Source organism: Neofelis nebulosa, chromosome 8 (genome assembly GCF_028018385.1).
Source record: "Neofelis nebulosa isolate mNeoNeb1 chromosome 8, mNeoNeb1.pri, whole genome shotgun sequence".
Taxonomy (NCBI): domain Eukaryota; kingdom Metazoa; phylum Chordata; class Mammalia; order Carnivora; family Felidae; genus Neofelis; species Neofelis nebulosa.
Window position 1 is genome coordinate 74,195,169 of NC_080789.1, and position 9,199 is coordinate 74,204,367.

Below are 9,199 nucleotides of genomic sequence, written 5' to 3' on the forward strand. Positions count from 1 at the left end.
TCCACCCAAACTGCATCCTCTCCCTCTTATTCCCACGGAGGACAAGAACAATCATCAATGGCAATAGATGGTGGCAGGAACAACACCTACAGCCAACCTCACGCTCAGGAGAGAACACTGCACACCCCCCCCCCCCCACCGTGGTTTCAGGCACTCTACATTCAGAGAAACTTCTCTAGTAACAAACTATAGAAATGATCCCTGCTTTTTTTCTAATACTCCTCTCCTGGTTCTCCATATGATTGGCTTTCTATGGTTTTTCAAGTCTAATCTTAAGTGTCACCTCTCACAACAGACTCCTGTAACACTCCCAACATGTATCCCCTAATTCAGATTCTCTGTCATATCACACTATTATTTTTCCTTCATAGCACTTCACTGTGAGAAATAATATTTGGTATTTTAATGTTTGTCTGTGTATCTTCTTTCTCTCCCTGTAGAATATAGGCTCCATGAGGACAAGAACATTGGCTGTCTTTTCACTACTATCTTCCCAGTACTAGCATGGTCCATGGCACATGGTATGTGCTCAACAAATATTTTACACTAATTAATAAAAATTGTGACACGTGATTCTTTTTTTTAATATCCATGACAGGCCATATACATTTTTTTAACATTTTATTTATTTTTGATAGACAGAGCATGAATGGGGGAGGGGCAGAAAGAGCAGGAGACACAGAATCCAAAGCAGGCTCCAGGCTCTGAGCCGTCAGCACAGAGCCCGACGTGGGGCTGGAACCCGCAAACCGCGAGATCACTATCTAAGCCGAAGTCGGACGCTCAACCGACTGAGCCACTCAGGCACCCCTATGACAAGCCATACAAATGATCAGTGAACACTGTTGGTGAGCAGTCACAGAGTCCAGACTGACGGCTCCCTCTGGATACAATGTCTTGTAGAGTTGTCCATCTGGACTCTCCAGAGTAGGCTGCCTGGTTTTACTTCTTGGGAAGTTGGTGGGCTCCTGAGAATCAGCACCCCACTGATACAGTACATCGAAGAAAATCTTTCTGACATTTTTCTATGAAACAACTCCAGTGTTTCACTGCCTAGTGGTGGTCATTTCCTAATCCCTTCAAATAATTGAAAGAGCCCCATAATTTCTGGATATGTATCCAAACTTTCAGGCCCCTACACAGACTAAATTTCCCTAAAGTTAGAGTAAACATAAGCTTCACACCAAAGGGAAGAAAGGAAGAGCTGGAAAGCTACTCAATTAAACCATAAACAGACCAGATTTAGCAGAATGATCCCAAGATTGAGTCGAGGGAGACCAACGTTAATTTATTTCTGTTATCAATTTATAAAAAACATTTTTTGAGGGGCACCTGGGTGGCTCAGTTTCTTAAGCATCCAACTTCTGCTCAGGTCATGATCTTGCGGTTCGTGAATTCGAGCCCTGTGTCAGGCTCTCTGCTGTCAGCACAGAACCCACTTCAGATCCTCTGGCTCCCTCTTTCTCTGCCCCTCGCCCACTGGCTCTCTTTCTCCCTCTCTCTCAAAAATAAATACACATTTAAAAGAATTTTCTTGAAACATACTAACCTTTTCAGAGAAAGATGCATTCCTAGGAGAATAAAACGATATTGGCATGCTACAAAGAAATGGAAATTTTCAGAAGAATGTAAACCTGGGAGGCTTGTCTCACTAGGACAGTACATATGGAGACTTAGCTATGTATTTTCTAATATAGTTTCAATTTGGAAACACCTGTATAGGTAAAACTTCATGTCTGGAGGATAATAATGATTGCCTGAATGTCAATTTCTTCACGACTTACCCCCAAAACATCAGAGCAACAGGAAGGTGTATAAAGCCACATGTGACAATAGTATCCTTTAATAAGATTTTGATACACTGAAAGAGGTAACTTTCAATTCAGGCATCTTATCCATTGGATGTTCAGAAATAGAGAAAAGTAAAATTTCATACATAGCTATTGAAAGAAAAAAATACAAACTGTGAATCAAAGATTTCAGTCGAGAAAATTCTCCTCAAATACACACACACACACACACACACACGTACACACCACTGGAGAAAACTGCAACACAACACTTGAATCTGAATTTTAAGTCCTTAAATGAGAATTTAAAGGTATTTTCTAAAAAAATAAGGATCAAAAATTTAAAAATTAAAAACAGAAATGGTTTCCCAAATAACAACAACAAAATTCTCACAGAAGGAAAACAAGAGCTTAGTTAGCTCAAAAAAGGAATTTAACAAAGAGACAAACCATTTCTTTAAAAAAAGAATAAATTACAAAGTGCTCAAGGATAATAAATTCACATGAAAATTTAATAAGGCCCATTGAAGAAAGGAAGAAAAACAATCAAGAAAATAAAATGAGGTAAAGAAATAAAAATGATTAAAGAGATGGTAAATGAAACAGAAGGCAATCTAAGAAGGCCCAGTGTGCATACAACTAGAGTTTCAGAAGAAAAGAAAAGCAATCTAACAGCAGTAATATTGAAAACTGCAATCTAACAAAGCTTTCAAAACGCAACTAAATTTACATACTGAAAGGCCCCCTTGTGTACCTGGGAAAATGGACCCAGAACAATAAATTCTCAAAAGTATCTTAGTAAAACCATTAGTCTCTAAAAACAAAAACAAAATCATCAGGATTCCTGGACAAAAACATTAAATTATAAAAATAAAAAAAAAATACACTGGTGCCAGAATTTTCAAAAGCAAGGCTGCAGTGCAGCAGCATTTCAAAAAATCTAAAAGTGTGAGCCACGGATGTTATATCTAACCAAACAATCCTTCAAGTATCAAGCCTATAAAAAGACACAACTTTGAATCAGAAGGAACTCAAGTTACAGTGTAACCATGAGCTCTTCATGTGGCTTCTATAAGATGAGCTTACTGGAGAATAAAAATGACTGGGAAGTTTTCACAAAAGGAGAAAGGATGAGCACTTAATATACTTAAGTGCAGAGCTAATGCAGGGTTGAGTGTAGGTTTAGGTACATGAGGGAAAATAGTATGTAAACATCATCTATTCTGACAAAATAGAAGGAATGCAACTAATAAACAGAAGGAGAAACTAGAGAGGAAAAAGCAGAATAAGAGCATTGACTGGTGTAAATGTAACAGACAGCAGGCAAAGAATACCATTTACATTTCACAAACAGCAGAGGGAAATATTAAGTAGGAAATAAGGTGATTAAAGGCATTATAAAGGATATACATGAATGGGTATACATGAATAAAACATAAGACAAAACTCCCTCGATATCAAAAGAAATGTTAAACAAAGGAAGGAAGACTCAATAAATACAGAAAGAGGTGCAGTAAATACAATACACTAGACACAGCAATCATAAAATACTATTATAAAAGCGACGTATTAATCATAACAATAAATATGACCAGGCTTCACTTATGTACTAAAGGGAAAGATTTTCCAGTTGGCTCATAGAGCAAACCCAACTCTTTGCTGTGTACAAAACGCACACTTAAAATGGTAACTGAAAAGTGTGGACCATTAAGGCCAAGGCAAAGACATACTAGGCAAATGGGAACAATAAGGAAGCAGGGTTTGTGTTTCTGTTATCAAAGTAAAATTCAAGCCAAAAAACATTACATGAGAACAAAAAAAGGTCATTTTAAAATGCTAGAAGCCATAATTCACAATGAGGAAATAAAAGTTATAGCTATGCCCCAAATAATACAGTAAGCATTTAGTGAACACAAATCACAAAAGGTACAAGATGAAATAGAAACATTAAAACCAAGAGACTTTAACACATTATTTTTGGTTCAAGGCAAATCAAAATTTAAAATTTGGACCAGAGAAAATCTAAATAACATAATCCACAGCATAGAATTTATAGGGATATATCAAACACCACACAGGAATATGTTTTCTTCTCAAATGCATGTGGAATGGGGCACCTGGATGGCTCAGTCGGTTAAGCATCCAACTTCGGCTCAGGTCATGATCTGATGGTTTGTGAGTTTGAGCCCCGCGTCGGGCTCTGTGCTGACAGCTCAGAGCCTGGAACCTGTTTCAGATTCTGTATGTGTGTCTCTCTCTGCCCCTCCCCTGTTCACGCTCTGACTCTGTCTCAAGAGTAAATAAACATTTTAAAAAAATTCAAATGCATGTGGAATATTCACAAAAATAAACCATATAAGAGATCACAAAGGAAGCATCAGTATTTTCCATATCAGAATCAATTACAACAACACTCCGATCACAATGCATAACAACTTGAAATTAAAAGAAATTGCACATGGAAATAAAAAAAGAAAAACCTTCTCTTAAATAACTCTTGGGTGGAAGAGGAAATACAACCAAAAGTAACAAAATCTCTGAAAAAAGAAAAAAACAATACATAGTAGAATCTGTGGGATATATTTAAAGTAATGATCAGGAGAAAATTCAGTCTTAAACATCTATATCACGGGTCAGAAAACTAAAGTCCCCAGGGCAGGTCTAGCTCAATGCCTGTTTTGTATGACTTGCAACAACAGCCAAGTTTATTTATTTATGCATATCTTATGGCTGCTTTTCACTACAACTACAGAGTTGGATAGTTGTGACAGAGATTATATAGCTCACAAAACCTACAATTTATAATATTTATAAGACCTTTGCCAAAAAATGCTGATTCTTACTCCATAGCAATAGAAAGATAGATAAAAATTAAATAAATTAAATTCCCAACTTAAAAAAAATTCAAACAAAAATAAGCCAAAATAAGCATAATGAAGATTACATAGGGAAAAGAGTCTATTAAATTAAATCCAACTCCTACCTATTCTTAAAAAAATCAACAAAATAGACAAAATACTAGCTAAATGAATATGTTTTAAAAAGAAGAAATTACATGGAAGACATAACTATTGATAGGAAGAAATGTATATTACATTATACGTGTATATTATATTAACATGTATATTATATTATATATACATATGTAATATAAGATAATGAGAAACCAATTTTTCACACTTGCATAAAAATGGAAAACAGATAAAATTGATAATTAATAAATCATTAGAAAAGTAAAATTTGTCAAAATTGTCTGATAGACAATAGAATAATTTCCATAAAAGACATAGTGGAAGTTATCAAATTTAAAAAAAACAAAACAATAAATACAGAAATTTTGTGCAACACATATCAACAGGTAAAGAGATAATATAACTAGCATATAAAAAAGTATTTTTTAAGCTAGGTAAAAAATATCAAAATTCTATAGAAAAAGTGACAAAAGATATGAATATAGATAAATTCACAAAAATCATGCAATCCTTAAACACATGGAATGGTGTCCAATTATTTATAATAAAGACTTATTTATAATGTTATTTATAATAAAGAGATTTATATTAGAATCTCACTAAGTTACCATTTCTCATGATAGATTGGTAAAAACTCAAAAGCTTAATAATGAACTCTGTTGGCAAGGCTAGGGGAAATAGACATTCTCATGCCTTGCTACTGGAGTGCAAGATTGTATAAGTCTTCTGGAGAATTTGGCAATATCTAACAAAAATATATGCATTTATGTTCTGTACCAGAAATCCCACTTCTAGGAAGATATGTTTAAAACAGTAACAAGATATATGTCATGCATTATTTGTAATGACAAAATATTGGAAACCATCTGGCGTGCCTAGGTGAGTGGCTCAGTCGTTTAAACATCCGACTTCGGCTCAGGTCATTATCTTGCAGTTTCTAGGTTTGAGCCCCATGTTGGGCTGTGTGCTGACAGCTCAGAGCCTGGAGCCTGCTTCGGATTCTGTGTCTCCCTCTCTCTCTGCCCTCTCCCACTCGTGATCTGTCTCTCTTTCTATCAAAAATAAATTAAGGAAATGTTTTTAAATAAAAACAATTGCAAACCATCTAAATGCCCAGAGGGATTGGTCTACTAAAGTACATCCACATAGTGGCAGACTACATGGCTGTAAAAAGGATGGGGAACACTTCTAAGAATAGATATGGGGTGATTTTTAGGATACATTAATTAAAAAAGCAAAGTGCGAATCAGTATATGATATACTCTATGTTTGCGTGTGGGCATATTGCTCACCTTTGCAAAAAGAAACAGGAAAGATGACAGAAAATGAAATTGGTTACTGGCAAGGAGTTCAGGGGAGCAGGAGCCAAGAAAGATACATGGCTGAGAGTAATATATGCCTGGTTTACATTTTGGTTTGGTAGTTTGGTTTTAGAAGCACATTAATATTCTCCATATTTAAATACTAAAATAAAAGAAAAAAAAAACTAAAACCTTATGTAATCAAAAACAAATGAACCCAAATGAATTATATAATCATACTGAAATGGTATGGGGAGACCTAACCAACATAACTTTTAACAGAATACTTTATATATCCACAATCTGTATTTTAAAAAAGAAACAAAATCAAATACTAAAGGCATTTTAGTAAGTATATTTTTCATAACTGTATCAATTATTTTGTTTGTTTGGGTTTTGGTTTTATTGAGGTATAATTGCATCTAATATCATTTAGTTTCAGGTGCACAATATAATGACTCTATATTTATATACACTACTAAATGATCACCACAATAAGTCTAGTTACCATCTGTCACCATATAAAATTACACATTTTTTTTCTTGTGATGAAAACTTTTAAAATGTACTCTCTTGGCAACTTTCAAGTCTGTACTACATTATTACTGTTATAGTCACTCTACTGTACATTATATCTCCATGACTTATTTATTTTATAATTGGACATTTGTACATCTTAACCCATTTCATCCATCCTCAAACTTCTTCTCTACTAGAAACCACTGTTCTGTTCTTTGTATTTATGAGTTTTGCTTTGTTTTATTTGTTCACTTATTTTGGGTTTTTTATTCCACAAGTTAGTGAAATCATACAGTATTTTCTTTTTCTGATTAGCATAATTCCATCAAGATCCATCCATGTTGTCAAACTGACAAGATTTTATTTTTTTCAGGCCGAGTAGTATTCCATATTGTGTGTGTGTGTGTGTGTGTGTGTGTGTGTATCTCACATCTTCTTTACTCATTCATTGAGTGATGGTTATTTAAGTTGTTTCCATATCTTGGCTATTGTAAATAATGCTTTAGTGGGGGTGCATATATCTTTTCAAATTAGTGTTTTTGTTTCTCCAGATAAATATCTAGTACTGGAATTATTGGATTATAAGGCAGTTATATTTCTATTTTTATTTTTTTAGGAAAGTCCATACTGTTTTCCATAGTGGCTACACCAATTTACATTCCTACCAGCAGTGCACTAAGGTCCCCTTTACTCCATATCCTACCCAACACCTCTCTTTTCTTTTCTTTTATTCTTTTCTTTTTATAATAGCCATTCTAATAGGTATGAAGTGGTATTGCATTGTGGTTTTCATTTGCATTCCCCTAATGATTAGTGATATTAAGTAACTTTTCTTATGCCTGTTGGCCATCTTGATGTCTTCTTTGGAAAATGTCTGTTCAGGTCCTTTGCCCATTTTTGATTGTTTGGTTTTTTGCTACTGAGTTGTATGTATCCCTTATATATTTTGGATATTAACTTTTTTTTTAATTTTTTTTAATGTTTATTTATTTTTGAGAGAGACAGAGACAGAATGTGAGTGGGTTAGGGGCAGAGAGAGAGGGAGCCACAGAATCTGAAGCAGGCTCCAGGCTCCAAGCTGTCAGCACAGAACCCAATGCGGGGCTCAAACTCACAAGCTGTGAGATCATGACCTGAGCCGAAGTCAGAGGCTCAACTGACTGAGCCACCCAGGTGCCCCTATTAACATTTTATTAGGTATATAATTTATAGTATTTTCTCCCATTCAGTAGGTTGCTTTTTCATTTTGTCGATCGTTTTCTTTGCTGGACAAATGCTTTTTAGTTTGATGCAGTCTCATGTGTTTATTTTTGTTTTGTTGTCATTGTTGTTGTTGTTGCCTTTGCTTTTGTAGTTAGGTCCAAAAAATCATTGCCAAGACTGAAGTTAAGAAGTTCATTGCTTATGTTTTCTTCTGGGAGATTTATGGTTTCAAGGCATTCAAGCCTTCAATCCACTCTGAGTTAATTTTTGCGTATAAGATGATAGTCTAGTTTCATTCTTTTGTTTGTAGCTGTCCAATTTTCTCCACACATTTATTGAAGAGTCTGTCCTTTTCTTACTGTATATGCTTGCCTCCTCTGCAGTAAATGAATTGACCAAATATGTATGGGTTTGTTTCTGGGATCTCTATTCTGTTCCATTGATCAATGTGTTTTTATACTGATATTGTATGCTTTGATTACTATAGCTTTGCGGTATAGTTTGAAATCAGAGGGTATAATGCCTCCAGCTTTGTTTTTCTCTCTCAATATTGCTTTGGCTATTCAGGGATTTTTGTGGTACCATACAAATTTTAAGATTGTTTGTTATATTTCTATGAGGAATACCACTGGAATTTTGGTAAGGACTGCATTGAATCTGTTGTAACTATATCAATTCTGATTCTATCTCACATGTATTGTAGGATTGAGCAAATGAAAAAGTTGGTTAATATTGTTGAGAGTTGACATTGATACTGTGAAAGAAGGAAATGAAAATATGGAATGGGAAAAAGGCAAAGAATGATCATGTGGTATACCATTGAAATAAAAAATGTCATAAATTTATGTTTTCTGTTGGTCCTAGAAGAAATGACACCTCTATGGCAACATAGAACAAGATGTAGCATATAGGAAACAAAGGATCAAACAGAAAAGAGAAATAAATATAGAGGACTTCTAGGGGTGGTGCAAAAGAAGGACAAGGAGGCCATGGAGCACCAAGTGGCTCAGTTGGTTAATCGCCTGACTTAGGCTCAGGTCACAATACAGCAGTTCATGAGTTCAAGCCCCACATCGGGCTCTGTGCTGACAGCTCAGAGCCTGGAGCCTGCTTTGGATTCTGTGGCTCCCACTGTCTCTGCCCCTAACCCACTCTCACTCTGTCTCTCTCTGTCTCAAAAATAAATAAACATTGGGGCGCCTGGGTGGCTCAGTCGGCTGAGCGTCCGACTTTGGCTCAGGTCACGATCTCGCGGCCCGCGAGTTCGAGCCCCGTGTCGGGCTCTGGGCTGATGGCTCAGAGCCTGGAGCCTGTTTCCGATTCTGTGTTTCTCTCTCTCTCTGCCCCTCCCCCATTCATGCTGTGTCTCTCTCCATCTCAAAAATTAATAAACGTTAAAAAAATTTTTTTTAAA

At 35.6% G+C, this 9,199-nt stretch overlaps 1 non-coding gene across 1 annotated transcript; it reads right to left on the reverse strand.

The window, feature by feature from the left end:
* Positions 1–215, reverse strand: LOC131484102 (small nucleolar RNA U3). Its single transcript, XR_009248024.1, has one exon. It is a non-coding gene; the product is annotated as a small nucleolar RNA U3 (small nucleolar RNA).
* Positions 216–9,199: the final 8,984 nt, after the last annotated feature.